Genomic DNA, 15,878 nt, shown 5'->3' on the forward strand with positions numbered 1-15,878 from the left:
CGTTATGATTCAGAGCACAGCACAGAAAGCCACTGTGCCATCTTTTTTTAATGCATTAAATGATCTATAATGTGTTTCTTTTGTGGTGAAACCCCACTGCCTCAGCATGAGGAGTGTACATGTGTATTTGTTTAATTCAACATGTTTCCCTCTCTCAGTACTGGAAATAGGACATTTTAGTTCTCTGTCACCACTGCAGCAAACCAGTGCATTTTGTGCAGTTCGTGTTTGGCTTTGCTTTCCCACCTGAAACATCAGTGTGAAAAATCAGAGGGCTAAAGGGAAAAACCAACCTGCTGCTGGTAGTTGTTTAGAAATATCAAATAACCTCCAGCTTGGGGTTTTCATGTCGCTATCTTTGTGGAGTGAGTGGAAGAGAAAAGGCACGTGAAAGGCTGTGACAGCGTAGCCTGTAGCAGCTCTGCAGATTGATTCAGCTGCTCCATTCAGAGCAGAGCTGTGATACACAGTAATGAAATCAAACGGCTTAAAATCATCTTCTATTGATTCTTACGAAGAGAAATCCATACCTGCAGAATCAGACTGAGGTTATCATAAGCTCTGCCTTTAAATTTCCCTTTGTTTCGTGCGAGCCTTTAAAAGAGCCTTTTCCCCCCTGCGCTTTGAATGGCTGCTGCTTCTGCTTCCCTTTAATTTTAAGCCTGGAGTGAAGAGCTGCGTGCCGAAAGGAGCTCTGCATGGCCTGGTGCATGTGCCGGGCTGGGAAGGGATGTTTTTGTGGAGCTGTGGCTGGGTTGCTGTGGTGGGGGCGGTGGCTGTCCTGCCCGTGGGATGGATCCCGTGGGGCAGAGCTCGTGATGCTCTCCAGACTCATAAACAAACCATCACGTGGCTGTGCAGTCCTGCAGAGCGGGCATGGATAGACAGCCCAGCATTAGCCTTATTGGATTTCCCCTCCGAGCTGGGGCTCGTTTGAATGTGTTGGAACGAGTGCTGAATTAAACAGCACAAGGCGCTTTTTTTTCCTCTTCCTTTCTTTTCCTGTTTATTTTTTTTTTTTCTTCCTCTGTTCAGCCGTGGGATTTAGGATGCACAAAGAGTCACTGAACCTGTGAGAAGCCTCTCCAATGCAGGTGTTTGCAGTGCATCTGATCTTCTTTGTCGACAAAAATGCATTAACATGAGCAAGCACCACACGCTTACTGTCATGTGAGAGGTTGCAGAGGTACAGATTGTACTTGAGGATTTAAAGAATTTTGTCCTGTGCATCTTTTTTTCCTATTTAACCAATAGAGCTTTTATTAAAAATGGATTTCTCTGGCATGTATTTCCTTAGACCCACTGTGCAGCCAGTGGAAGCCACAGCCCTCTGGAATGTGACACGATTCCTTGGACTGGTCTGCTGAGCCTTGATTGGGAATGATTAGACTTCACAAGCATTTAGCTCTAAATGTGATTGTAGCTCAATTATTGAGTCTTTTGATTGACAGCATGCACATTATAAATGAGGAGGATGCTGTCCATGAAACAATATACGCTGCAGGACGTCGCTAAGAAAATAACTTGGATCATGAGATTAGACTTACAGCTGCTGAATGCTTCTTAGTTGTAATCTTCATCCTTAGATACCAGGGCTCAGCTGTAATTTGCTGGATGCATGTCAACATTGTTGTTTTATCAAGGTAACCCTGATTTAAATCAAGAAAAGCTAGATTCACATGTGCATCAACCTGGTAGCTTCTGGCTGTTGATAGGGTTCCCAGTAGGCTGTATGGATGTTTGGGAGTACCAAGTTCATGAGGATATTTTTTTAATGGTTTGTAGATAATAGCTCATGAGGTTGCATTTTTAGTAGTCTGGTTAGGAGGGAGGCTTGAGGAGTGATTTAAGAGCTCAAGGAAGAGCCTGCAGAGTGTGCAAGCTCCTAAAGGATAATTTAGGCCAACAGGGGAGCAGGGAAAAGCTAATGTAGAGCAGGAGATGGCAGAGTGAACAGGATGCTGTGTTCATCTATCCACAGAGGAGGCAGACATGAGCAAAGCTGGGCATTGCCATGCAGGTGAGGGGAAATCTAAGGGAATCAGAAGCTGGCCAAGGAGCTTGTGGCCTTGTAGAATTTCTTTTAAGTGTAGCTTGGCAGATTTCAAACTGCATTTAAAAAGATTTTGGTTTCCACAGACATTGCTATTAAGTTATTTGTTCTGAGTCTATTGGGTTTTTGTTACCCATTGCACCAAGAGCCACAAAATGCTTTAAAAATTGTCTTTTCTCAGAGACAGCACTCAGGAACACATTGACCTGGTAATGTCATTCTCTCAATGATAATTTTTAAGCCAGACACATTTGTTAATCTTAAAAAAGGCAGTTTGGAGCAATCTCTCAGGTTCAGATGCAGATGGTTTGGACCATGTCCCAAGCTGTGCAGCTGTGGGCAGCTCATGGAGACTCCAGGTTCCATCTTCATGCTGTGGGTGAAATCCTGTCACATCCCCACTGGTGTGTGTTGTTCACTCCAGCAGTGACTGCAGGGTACTGGGGCTGGTGGTGGCTGAGAAAATCCAGTTGTGATTGACACTGGTTGTGCAGTAGAGGTGCCATCAGACACTGGGCAGTGAACTGGGGACCAGAGATGAAAAGATGGGAGTTTTGTGTGGCTGGAGGTGGCTGAAGTCTGTCCATATGTGTCTGTCCCACAGTGGAAGAAGCCACCATCTCTCTCCAGTGAGCAAGAAAAGGAGAACTAGATTAACTTTTCTCAAGTGACAAATTTGGCAGTGTTGTCTCTTAAAAAACAATTATTGGCATGAAATTAATTCAAAGATACTTAATGATGTAAGCTTGTAAATTTTCCCAGGTGGCACCATCTGCATATGTGATTAAAAAAAACAGATTGACAAAACAAAGAAAACAATGTATTTTGAAAAGTGAAATTAATTTGTAAAGCCATTTGGCTTATTATCTAGAAAACCAAAAGGTCCTTGAGTTAAAGTATCTAAGACAGAAATCTTTGGAGAAGATACCTTGTGTGCATTTTCCTATAAGAATCTCAAGATTCTGCTTTACATTCTTTACCCTAATGTAGTTTATAATGAGCCTTTCAGCTGAATTTTTCCTTTAATTTTTCCTTTGGCCTCAAGCTGTGCCAGGAGAGGTTCAGGCTGGACATCAGGAAGAATTTCTTCACTGGGAGACTGGTGAGGCATCAGAAGGGCTGCCTGGGGAGGTGGTGGAGTCTCCATCCCTGGAGGTGTTCAGGAAATGACTGGGCATGGCACTCAGTGCTCTGGTTTATTTGGTAACATGGAGATCAGTCACAGGTTGGATTTTATGATCTTGGAGGTCTTTTCCAACCTTTTTTTTCTCTGATTCTATGATCTGTCATCTAAAGCCTTTGGCTTGATACTCTTTGGTCAGACAAGCCTCACTTCTTCCCATGCTAAAGTTGTCATTGTGTTTGTCCCAAAAGACCCAAGTCTGATATGACAAAGGTATTTTACATTGTAGACTAGGCAGGGGTCCACTGTTAGAGTGAAATGTCTGGTTTTTTGTGGCTACTGACATATCCACTGGTAGAATTTTTTACAAATACTCCCAAAGCAAGCTGATTTCTAAAATAATTTTTAAAAGATCACCTGGTTTTTGCTTGTTTTTTTTCTCTATTATGTGCTAACAGCCTGACAAGACAATACTTGAGCCCCAGGTCCTCTGAATAGCGTTCTGTAATCATGTGCTGAAGTCTGTAATTCAGGACCAGTTGCATTTTAAAAGAAAATTATTATGGTCATGTAGTGTCAGGGGCTTTTGCATATCAAGGCAAACAGCTTCTTCTGTTCCTAAATCTTCTGCCTTTTGCTGTACCATGGAGTAACTCATCTTGTTTTCATTGCATTTATCCCCCCAAACCCCGCATCAAAACCAGCCACTTGATTAGATTTCATACTTTGTAAAGCATTTTGAGAACTGCTGATTAAAAAGCACTGTCTGAATGCGAAGTATATATTTTTCTGTTACTAAGCATTCATCAAGTTTAATTTGTGGGAACCAAGGCCAAGAAGCTGATGTTGATAGGAGCAAGCCCTTCAAAACCTGGGAAAGGGAGGTGGAATCTTTGTCAAGTGAACTGTTGGTTGAAAAGCACTGCCCAGGAAAGGTATAAATGGATTAAAAGTTTCCCATGTGGGGAAGGACGTGATGTGGGGAGGAGGGAGTACTTAGTCAGTTTGGAGATCCTTCAGTAGCAGTTAATCCTCCAGTGGCAGTGTGGCCACCAGTGGATGCTGCATCCTTAGGGATGATCTCTGGGAAGCTGCTTTACTTTCTGTCATCACTTTAACGAGCCACAGTGCCTGGATAAAGTGCATCAAATGAATCTGAGAAATATTTAAGCTGAAATATGTATTAAGGGTAGTAGCTGGCCCAACCCCTTAATTTTTCCCCACGTCATTCCTAATTCATAAAAACAAACCATAGAACAGCCTTGAACTTTGTGCAAAAATCTGTTGCTCTGTAATTTGCAATTTAAATGATACTTCTCTGTATTTGACTGCAGGCAAGATCAGCTATTCTATTCCCATCCAATTTAATGCTTTTAGTTTTGGGTGTGTGCGTGGGACATCCTGGAATACTAATTATTTTTTCCCCTCCCTGTTTCTTGTCTCAGAGGCATCAACAAGCAGGATCTGCTGTTTTTGGTAGTTCCCTTTCATTGTTTTTCAGTGAAGGTTCTGTCTGCAAATTTGGATTTGCCTGGGTTTTGTTTGTTTTTTAACCAGTGTGATTTTTAAACACTGTGTTCTGGTTAGTGTTTGCATAATTTACAGAGAACTTCATTTAATGGGTATGGAAGTTGAGGTTCATATAACTGCAGAGAAGGCAGGGCCTGTCCTGCTTGAAATAGAGAAAGATCCATTCATTGTTTCATGTTGCAGTCAAAAACATTGGAAGAGAAATGCCATTTCTAATGACGGAATAGAGAAGTGTTTCTCAAATTAAGTGATGGCAATACAGCCTTGTCCACTTCCAGATGACCAAAACCAGCCACTGGTCCACTTTTACAGAGAGGACCAGCTGGACCAGAGGTGATAGATAACTGTCACAGCATTTCTCAGCATTAAATGTTTGTGGGGCTGATAGGGTATTGATAACTGCAGCATGGCCAGAAATGTTTTGTTCTTGGTCTGCTTTGTGTACTGTAAATATACACCTGGAGAACTTAAGGAATGGCATGGCTGGTGTGTTCAGAATAGATCAGTACAAGGAGTAGGATGTACTTCTGAATAGTAAAAACACAGCATAGCATTGTGAGCAGATGGAAAATGGGAAGGATGGTGATGCTTTCACCCCTTTGACTTCTATAACCAAAGATATCTGCAGTTATTGGCTCAAGGAGACCCATAACTGGAAGAAAAGGTAATTGCAGTCTTGTTACTACAGCATTATTGAGAAATAAAGTTTAGAATTCAATAAATTTTCCATTTGTAGGTGTTTATAGATGTCCTATAAATGCAATAATTTCTGGGGTAAACGAGGTTGTTGAAAGTTTCATGGTCTGTCTGAAGTCTTCACATTCTGCATGAAGAAGCTGTAAATACTGAGATTATTGAATTTTAGAGCTTGTTTGTTTTGAGAACCTAGGTTTTCTTGTGTACCTAATACAAACCCTCTGCAGAATTAATGAAATACTTAGTGGAATTTTAACATTAAAAGAGAATTTCTAAAAACTGTAGAAAAGGGTCTGTCAAATTATCACACATTGTGGAGAAACATCATTGCTGTACTGCAGTATAAACATTTTTAATTATGTAAATATAATGAAATTTAAAAAAAATAATTTTAAATGCTAATACTAAGTTTTGCTCTGTTTAGTTCTTCAAAGATCTTTTTATGATTTTACTCTGTTGTCTAGATGGATGAAAACATAATCCATATTTAAATCCTTTCCTCAAAGTGTAGTGAACTTTACTCCACTGATAAATTTAGATAATTTTTCTTCTTGCTAAGTTGGAGGAGTGTTTAATAGCTCTTAAAAGTTTGTCTTGTGTGGCAAGTGATGGAAAACAATTCCACCAGTAGCATTGCTGTAGAGATGGGGAGAGGCACAGATCATGTTTTCTCTTTGAACATCTGACTCACCAGAGCTGCCTGTTAATCCTGACAGCTTTATTGCAAAGCAGAGAAAAAGGCTGAATAAATTCAGGGGAAAAAGAACATTGCAGCACCACTGCCTACCTGCAGCAGAGACAGTGACCCTGGGATTACAGGGAAGGAGAGGCAGGTGTTCTTGGTTTGCTTTATGGGAGGATTTAGGTGCTGTCACTCTCTCTCAGCTAGAATATTCTACAGGAACATTTATTTTGCTAGGGGAAAACATTCTCAGTTCAGCTAAACAAAGTTGGTCATGTTCACCACTTGCTTTCCTGGTCATGTTTTTTTTGTTAGTAGGTATGGGGGCTTGAATTTTCTAAGTGTAGTCCAGATATTGCCTTGCTTTTGTATGTGGAGCATTGAGACCCCCAGATAAATTCTGAACTTGCTTTTCAGCAAAGCCTCTTCGAGTTGTGGGTTTCTTGCTTTTTGTGGGATTTTTACAGCTCTAGTACTTTAATGAATCCTAGAATCCTAGAATGTCAAGGGTTTGAAGGGACCTTAAAGCTCATCTAGTCCCAAACCCCCTGCCATGGGTAGGAACACCTTCCACTAAACCAGGTTATTCAAAGCTTTATCCATCTTGGCCTTGTAATGATTCTACCTCCTAATCCTAGCCACCAACAACATAAAAAAAGTCTGTATCTATTTCTCCCTCTGTTTTTTGGATAAATATTTATTTATCTTGAGCATAAATAGGAGCTGTGAATTAAAAAAGCTTTGTGCCCCACAGGTGCCTGGCATGAGTTAAAAATGCATCAATTACGAAGCACCTCTGTCATGACAAAACCTTAGATTCCTTGCTGGGATTTTAGAACTAGCCAAGTGTTTTTGTTCAGAAGATGGGATTTGATTGCATGACTCTTGGGCCTTCATATGGACAAGCAATATCACCCAGCCCTCATTTGTATGTAATCTGTTTTTTTCCTTATTTTCCTGCATTTACCTGAGAGAGTCTCTTTCCCTGCCAGCCACTGGAGGTCTGTAGTGGGCTGGCATCAGTGAACACACCGTGGTCTCGGGAGGGGTTTTGGATAAAATTTGGATTTTTGAGAGGCCAGTGAGGCTTGGATTTGCCTGGTGCCTGTGGTGTGCCCGTGCTGTAGGTGGCTGAGGAGCTGCTCAGCACAGCCTCAGAGCGCTGAAATCCCTGGGATGAAGTGCAGGAATCCCAGGGGGTTTGTGCTGCAGACACAGAGCATCGATCCCAGCCCGGTGCCAGCTCGGCGTGTCATTGCCCAGACATGGCTTCTAATACCAGCCTCAGGAGGAGCTGCCAAAACCACAGTGCTCCAGGCCTCTCCCTCCGAGTTTGGCCAGGGCTCGAATGAAACAGCCCCCAGCTTGTTCCTGCGGGACACAGGCCTGCCTTGTTAGGAAATGGGTGAAGTTTGGGAACCCACAATACCTCACATAGCTCTGTGTACAGTAACGGAGGGTGGAAATAGGGCCATAGGCATGAGCAACCAGACGAGTTATAAATATAGAATACTCTCTCAATTCCAGTTTCGTTAGTCATGGGAGGACAGTGAGAGTTTTATAAACTTATAAGGAATATACAAACAGTTCTGAATTTAAAATAACTCTGTATAATTTTTTTAGTGTGTGAAAAGAATATTCTTTTTTGAGACCATCCATGTAAGTATCTGCTATACACAGAGCGTAAGGATCTGCGTATTTATATGTTCATGTGAATGTGACTTGAGATGACAAAAAAAGGTACCAGGGAAGAAAAGCGTAGCTCAAACGTGCCAAACTCGAGCAAAAACAGAGTGGGAAGCTGCGTGCTTCCCACTTTGTGCCAATATCAAAAACATGAATCCCCTCTTTTTCTTTAATAAGTGCTGTCTGATGCCTTCTTCAGCTTCAGAGTAGCCAGGCAGTGTCTTTGAGCTGGCTTTTCTACAGCCTGCAGCCCCTGTCAGATCCAGGGATACAGCTCACCTTGGCTGTCCTTCCTGCAAATAAATAAATAAACCTCTGGTACTCCCTAATCTGATCACAAATCCTTACTACAGGGAAGGATTTAGAAAGTCCGAAGCAATGTCATTATTATTTTTCCCCAGTCATGCTAGCAGGAATTCCTCAAAAGCATGTGGAAGTGTATCAGCAGAGACAACTCAAGCATCCAAGTCTGAGCAGTGTGTGAGTACATGGCCAGCAGCACTGTGTGTGCTGATTGTCCCGTGAGTATATTCTGTGTGCTTGCAGTTTCTGGGGGATGTCACAGTCAAACAGTTTATTTATCAAACTGTTGGAAGAACTGAAATAGTTCAGTCTCACAACGGAGGAAGATTTTAAAGATAGTGAGCTAAGTACAGCCAGGACAAGCTGCCATCCTTCACTTGGGCTAGCAGGAAACGCTGAGCACACCCAGCTGCTGTTCCATCCCTGCTCCTCACTCACCCAAGGGACTTCTTTCCAGTGTCTTCAGACTCAGGTGTTTGAATCCTTGGCTTGGCTTGGCACTCCCTGTCTGGGGATTCAGAGCTGCTGAACTTGCAGTGGTTCACCTGGGACCTCCTTTGGGTTTGTGGTCATGTCCAGTGGCACAATGGACTGGGAGCATCCTTGCACTTCCCAAAGCAGGTTCTGCAGCCCAGCTCCAGCTTTTCCATCCACACACACAGCTGGTCAGGAGCCCATGAGCAAACAGGCAACTGTTGCAGCAGTTCTGTTGTCTGGGGATCAGACCATGGAGGATGGAGTTAAAAGTTCAGGTTCAGATAGTCCAGGATGATTTACAGACTATGAAAGTAATTTGCATCAAGTCTGAAAAGATAACTCAACATTTTCCCATTTCCCTCTGAAACGTTTCCATCCATGGTTGCGATATATGAGAAGAAACTAAACTCAGTTGTATCCTTCCCACTGTCAGAGTTGCCTGTGAATTTGTTAAAATGCATTAAGAAATTGATTAATGCACAATCATCCTGTCTGCTTTTAGGTCTTAGAAATTCTGGCACTTTCTGTATTCCTTCTGTGTTTATAGTAGAGGAAGATTAAGAATGAAAAATATATTCCATGCTTGTTAAAACCAAGGAAGGAGCTCACTCTTTGATTGTTGTGCATCTCTAGAGCACAATCTTCAGTTGCTGTCAGATTTGCTTACACTCTTGCATTTCTGGAAGTCCTGAAGGAAATACTTTATTTGATCATTTTAGCATAATTACCTTAATATTGTTTGGAGCATCGTTGCTGTTGTTAACAGGGTGCCTTTCACTTGCAATGTACAAATATCATAAGTGATGTCATACTCCCAGATTTAGTAGTTTGTAATTGAAAACAAGTGCACCTGGTGTCTCTGGTAACTTTGCAAACCATCAGCATTCTTGCAACTTGTTCTGCCCTTCCATTATCATTCTGCTCTTTTCTCAGGCTCCTGAACATCTGGATCTTAATGCTGGTTTTAGTGGCCTATCTCATTGACAGGTGAACAGCTTGAAAAATCTTGCTCTGTAGTAAAACAGTTTGAATGCTCTTGGTCTTTCTGGCTGTTTCCTTGAATTTTTGTCTTTCTAATGTTTAGAACTCAATAGGTTTTGTCATTTGTTGTATCTTAGTTGGAGATGATGAAAAACTTTCTAGGTTTGCCTCACTGTCTGTGTTATAAACAATTTTCCTGAAGCTTTTTTTCCCCTTCAGTTTTAGTGTAATTAGCCCTCGGCTGGAGCAGTGTTGATTCAGCCTCCAAGATGAACATTCTGTTTCATTACTGGTGCCAGAATGGTTAAGCTGTTGATGGGTGTAAGGCATAAATGCAAAGGGCATTCCTGAAATGGAGCAGGAGCTGAGTCCCTCCGAACCAGTGACTCTTGTTTGCCCTGGATTAAACTGCCGTGATCCTTCGGCATTAAGAGAACTACATAATTTAGGCCAGTGTGATAATGTTATCAAACTGTCTTCCTCCTTTAGAATAAATCTGGAATGTGAATAGTAGTCCTCCTCCAGCTGGGCTTTTGCCAGGAGATGGCTGACCAGCACTCCTTGCTTGCAGTATATTAATTAAATCCTGTAAAGCTTATTGCCTTACACTTGCAGCATTTGGAAGACAGGCAGATTAAATCTAGCTTTAAGCAAGAACAAGCAAAACCCCAATATATCGCTCGTAATCTGCAGCAAAAAGAAAAATAATTTGCCTCAGAGCTGTTCTTCAGCAGCACTTTGCTTTCCTTATCTGTTACTGCAGAGTTCAGGAACTTCAGTTGTCCCTTTAGGAATGTGGCTAAATCTGTGACAGGGAGTGCTGGGGATGGCAGTGGATGGGGTGCAGCTTTCACCACTGCAAGGGGACCCTCATGTTCTTCCCTTCATCCCCTCTCTGATCAGTGTTGCTGTTCTAATTTGCATCTTCCAGTGGGAAATTTCCCTGTGCGTAGAGGAAATGTTTCTGGAACACTGTGGTACTGATGGTGAAACGTTCCCAGCCAGTTTGTTTACCCAGTGTTGAAGATAGAGTGCAACTGGCCTGAGCTCCCCAGAGATGGTTGTGTATCTGCCTCCGTGGGGTTTGTTTATGTGCTGAATTCATGCTGGCGTGGAAGGGACTAAATGGACTTGTTTTTTTCCTCATTCTCTCGAATGCCAGCTGCAACGGTGCCAGTCTGGGCTGTGCTGGGCAACACAAACTGTTTTGAAAGAGAATGCAATTCGTGCTGCCTGGGTTTGTCAATAACTCCTGTTTGTTTGCACCTTCCTGGGCTGCAGTGTTACTCACTGGGGGTCAGATGCTCACTACCTGTGCTATCCATGGGTTCCTGTTGCCTGTGGGATAAGGTGGTTGTTTTCTTCACTCAGGTTTCCATTTGCTCTCATTTCGGGGCGATGGGAGTTCCTGTAATGCTGCTGCAGCATTTAGGGTTGATTGCTTCATTTGCAGCAACCTGAAGGGATGGGAGTTTTACAGAGCCAAAGAGTGTCCCCAAGTCCTCTACTCTGAATAAAATGGATTGGCACACAGGTTGTTTTGTATCACAGCTGGGAAGCCTGGAAGCTCTCCTGGTATAACTTCCAGAGTAAGGAATAATGAGAGGTAGCCAAAAGAGGGATGTGTGGGGTCATCACACTCCAGTGTATCCAACTGAAATACACTCATTGAATGATGAACATTTCCCCTCTGCTTTATGGACCTCATTGCATCTGGTGGAATCTGAGAGTCTCCAGCTGCTGGATGGTGATGGACTTTCCCAACTCATCTCCCACTCCTTTCTTCCACTTCCTTTGCTCCAGAATCATCTACAGGTTCTTCCATATGAACAGTTGGCTCCAACTGCTGCACGACTGGCTGTGTATGGTTTTTCACTCAAAAAATCCTGAGGAGGGGGATGCAAGAATAGATTCTTTGATCAGTCTTTCATATGATTAAAAATTGGGCAGTTAGTGGGCTGATGTCAGGTTGGGCAAATCCACTGAGATTATTTTGAGGTTCTGGATGCTTCATCACACCTACTCCTTCATGTAGGGATAAAGGCACATACAGCATCTGTGACAAACTGAAATACTGAGAAGGAAGAGACCAAAAAGCTTTGTGTGGAGGCTGACCAGGTGTAGTGGGAAGAAAATAATTCACTGAACCACTTGAGAATAATTTTGGGATCCTTGGAAAGGTCTCTGGGATAAAAATGGGTTGGTAGTGACTAGGATTTAAACATGGAAACACATGACTGGTGAAATGATCTCCAGTCAGATGTAGCTTGTGGGCTGCAGACTTGATGCCCTGTTGGTAGAAGTCTTTTCAGACCTGTCCCAGGATCTTGCTGGTGGACATGACTTTACGTACTGGAGGTTTAAAGGAGGGGGAGATGATCTCTTTGGATCCTAGATCAGTGCAGGGTTGAGCTGAACCTTTGAATTCTGGCAGTTAATGTCAAAAGCTGCCAGACTTCATGCCTTAACTATTATAAAATAGTGCAACATGGCAGCACTTTTTGCCTTCAGGATTTTCACTGAATGCAAGATAACCAGTTTTACAGAAGGGGAAACTGAAAAGACAAAAAATATACCACTGTTGATATGCTGCTAATACCTGTTTCTGTGGTAATATAAAGATTTATACAACTGCTCTGAGTGGCCTCTTCAGAGCCTTGGAGATGACTTTTAGCCATATTTCTGTGATCAGAACACGCTACTGCATGTACTTAATACGTGTATTTCCTTTTATTCTGTAGTTATTTGATTCCAGTCCTGACCATGAATCACTGGAACTGGATTTTCTGAGTAATGTCTCTCCAGTCTCTCTATTTTCACAGAATATTGGACAAAAGAAATCAGGTCTTGTATAGGCTGTTTGAGCATTTGAAGTCAGCTGTTTGAAAGGCCGTACCAAAGTTTAGCCCATTAAAATGCAATATTTTAAAAATTCTGTCATGTAGAAGGATTAGCATTCCAAAAGTGACCATATTTTTCTGTCTTTGTGGATAAATTTAGACAGCTAATTTTTTCAGTAGTTGGCTAAGAGAAAACACTCCCTTCCTCCTCTGGTTTCTGCTCCAAACGAAGCACTTTTTTTCCCCCCATTTTTCTTCTGAAACATTATTTTATCTGAAGGATGCTCTAAAAAAGCCAAAAGCGTATTAAAAAAAAAAAATCAACAAAACCCAAAGAAGGATCAAATATCTTTTTACAAGGAGAGAAAGAATCTTTAAAAAATATTTATCCCACACTTGGCAACCTTTTGCTTGCCCGCGTGTGACTGGCGCGGTGCCATCCTTGGCCGAAGCCAGCGCCTCTGCTTGCCAGGAGTCTTCCTCCTCTGGCTGCATTTTCACTCCCTGTGACTGATTGTTTATTCACCTGATTCTTCTGCCCCAGCATTGCTGAAGTCATGGCGTCTTGGAGATGATAAGAACACTTTGTCTGTCCAAACTCTGCGATAGCCATGATGTCAGTTTGCACACTCCTCAGAGCAGGGAGGGATTAGATGTCACACAAACTTACTGCCACCTCCTTAGCCCGAGCCTGTCCAGGAGGGAACTGTCATAAATACAGGCAGATCATTTGTTTCTTGCTTTTTTAATCTTTTTTTTTTTTTTCCTTTTTTCCCTCCCAGAGCTGTGTTTGAGGATTTCCAAACCTTGCCTTTGTGTTTGCAATTTTGGTTTAGCATCTTGGGGGTTTTAATTGAGGATAATGAGTCTCTGAGTCAGATTCTCTTGGGGCTCCTCGTGTTTCTAAGATACTTGCATTTAGTTTTAAGGTATCTCCTTTCTGTGTGTCAGGTCTGAATCTGATTTGCTTAGTAAACAGGCATCTTGGGATGAAACATTTTGCCTTTTTTTTTTCATTGATCATAGTATCTCAATAGTATTCAGAAAATCTCCTCAATTTTTTGTTGACAAGGAAAACTCATGTGAAGAAATAAGAGAGAAGGTGAAGCATGGATGGAGAAAGAAAGTTCTGTTGCTGGTTTTGCTCCAGTAAATTTGATTTGTGGCTAGTAGTACTCTTGTACTGTCTTTTTCTGCAGATCTGATGATCTGACACTACTTCCGCTCCCTAAATGTAAATGGATGCTGGTGTAGTCAGGCCTCCATTGTCTCTTTATTAAAGTGCTTAAGGGTCTGCCCTTCTCCACGTCTTGCTTTGACTTCCTTCTCCCATGGCTGCCCTCCAAGGTCTCTGAAATTTTCCATTATTTTGGTATCTCCATGTGATGACAATTTAGCATTTTTTGCCCTTGGGCTTGTCAGCAAGGATTTGTTCAGGGTGTTGTTTTTTTTTTTGTACTTCGTCATCAGCCTTCGTGTTCCAAGGCACTGTTGTACCTGGCTGATAAATCCTGTCCCCAAATGTCAGCCCACTGTTTGCTCATGTTTGTGTCTCTGATGTTCTTGCAGAATAAAGTCAACAAGTTATCAAGTGTATTTCAGGGTGCTTTTTTTTGGCCAAAGTGTTTTGGAACCTGCATTTTACACTTTTTGATACAAATCTAGGAGCCCAAGTAGCACGATGGAAGGGTTGGGGGAGGATGGATGGGTCTGGACTGTGAGGTCAGCCAGTGTTGTTTAGTAAGGATTTTAGAACAGGGATATCTGAGGGAACTGCCTTGTAAGGCAGATAAGGCTTTTTTGTTGTTGATAATGTGTCCTACACACACAGAAGTTCTTGTTCTGCCTCTTCAAAGAAACAGGATACCCGTATTGTCTCCAGGCTGAAAACTCTGCCAACGTTAGCAAGAACAAGCAGAAAAATAGGACTGAGGAAAAAGCGAGGTTGCTGAGCTTTTAAAAAATTATCTTTATAAAGTTTTCAAGAGTTCATGTTAAAATGGTTGTGATTAAAATATTACTATAGTTTTGAAAACCTGTTTCACTGATTGCCTTTTTCGTGTGAACTTGTGTATCCTTCTGTGCTCCAATTTATATTTCCGTAGACCAGAGTCAGCAGATTTACCAGGAGATGCAGGGAATCCTATTTTTATAGCAGACTGCTCATGAATGGCAGAGGCATTAAGGGAATACAGGAGTCTTTCCCAGGAATGAAATAAACTCAATCTATGTTTATCCCAATACTTAGTACAGCAGTGTTTGTTTTCCAGCAAATAGTTCAGATGAAAACAAAAATTCATGTATTTAATCAATACATCCAGTAATGAACTTTGTGGAGGCATGGGGTGGGGGGGGGAGCTGTGATTTGGTGTTTGGTTTTTTTTTTTTTTTTTTTAGTAGGGCTTTGAACTGGAAGTGTAGCTACCACATGAAATCTGAGTTCTGGCACCCACTCAGCACAGCAGTCCATCTGCTAGCAAGACACACTGATTTATTTTTTTTTCTTAATCCCTCAGTAGTGCCAGATGCAAGTCCTGTGTAACTTAAGGTGAAAGGCAATTTGTGATGCCTTACTAATGTGGCATTTGGGCAGATTTCTTTTGCCCCAGTGCAGATTACAGTCAAAAAGAGAATACACACCTCTCATAGATGTTTTATGTTGGTGTATGGGTTTGGTGTGTATGGTTTGTTTCCTTTTCAAGAGAAAAAAATCATCCAGCATCTTCAGACAATGCATTATTTAGCAATGATTGCCTCTGCATTCCTGCTCTCTGTAGTCTCACAGGCTCTGCAAAAATTTTCTGAATTTGGTTTGCATGTGGTAGTTGTGATACTTGTGGTACCTGGGCAGGCACTGGCCATGCTCATGCTCCCACCTCCTTGTTCCCATAGTCTCTTCCTTCCACCCATTTAAAAAAAAAAAGGTGATTAATTTTAATCAGAGTCAATATAGACATTTTGAGTCAATCATTTTGATAAGAAATGCAAAATTCTGCGATGGAATTTTGAGAAGTGTTTTTCAAGGTGGGCATTACTTAAAGCTGTCAGAAAATGGCTTTTTGTAAGCAAAAGTTGGTGTGAGATGTCAACATCCTTGATGCAGAGCTATGAGCAGTGGGGGGTTTTGTGGTTTTTGGTTTGTTTGTTTTTGTGGGGCAATTGTTGTTATTATTGTTGTTGTTATTATTATTATTACTTAATAACACTCTTGTGCATTTTGTCCTGTGTCATGACGGTGGAGTTCTGCTTAATGACATTGTAAAAAACACTGGAAAGCCTGGACCTCATTATGGGAAGAGAAGGGTGTTAATATTTTAGGGTGTTTAGTCCTGCATTAAAACAACCCTGTAGCTGCCAACTGAGAGATAAATCACAATACAGAACTTGTGTGGAGTTTCATGAGCTGTTTCCATGGTCATGTTGGGATATGAACTTCCCTTCTGATTCTCTGCCTTTTGCTGAAATCATTCAAAGTGTCTGTGGTGCTTCGCTCCAATCTCTCTGCAG

General features: G+C 41.8%; 1 protein-coding gene across 3 annotated transcripts in view; it reads left to right on the top strand.

Annotated features, from left to right (window-relative positions):
* Positions 1-15,878, top strand: part of IGF1R (insulin like growth factor 1 receptor) — a 170,874-nt gene that overhangs the window by 110,514 nt on the left and 44,482 nt on the right. The window lies entirely within an intron of this gene.

The sequence above is a fragment of the Lichenostomus cassidix genome, chromosome 10 (assembly GCF_008360975.1).
Source record: "Lichenostomus cassidix isolate B80296 chromosome 10, HeHo_3.0, whole genome shotgun sequence".
Classification (NCBI taxonomy): domain Eukaryota; kingdom Metazoa; phylum Chordata; class Aves; order Passeriformes; family Meliphagidae; genus Lichenostomus; species Lichenostomus cassidix.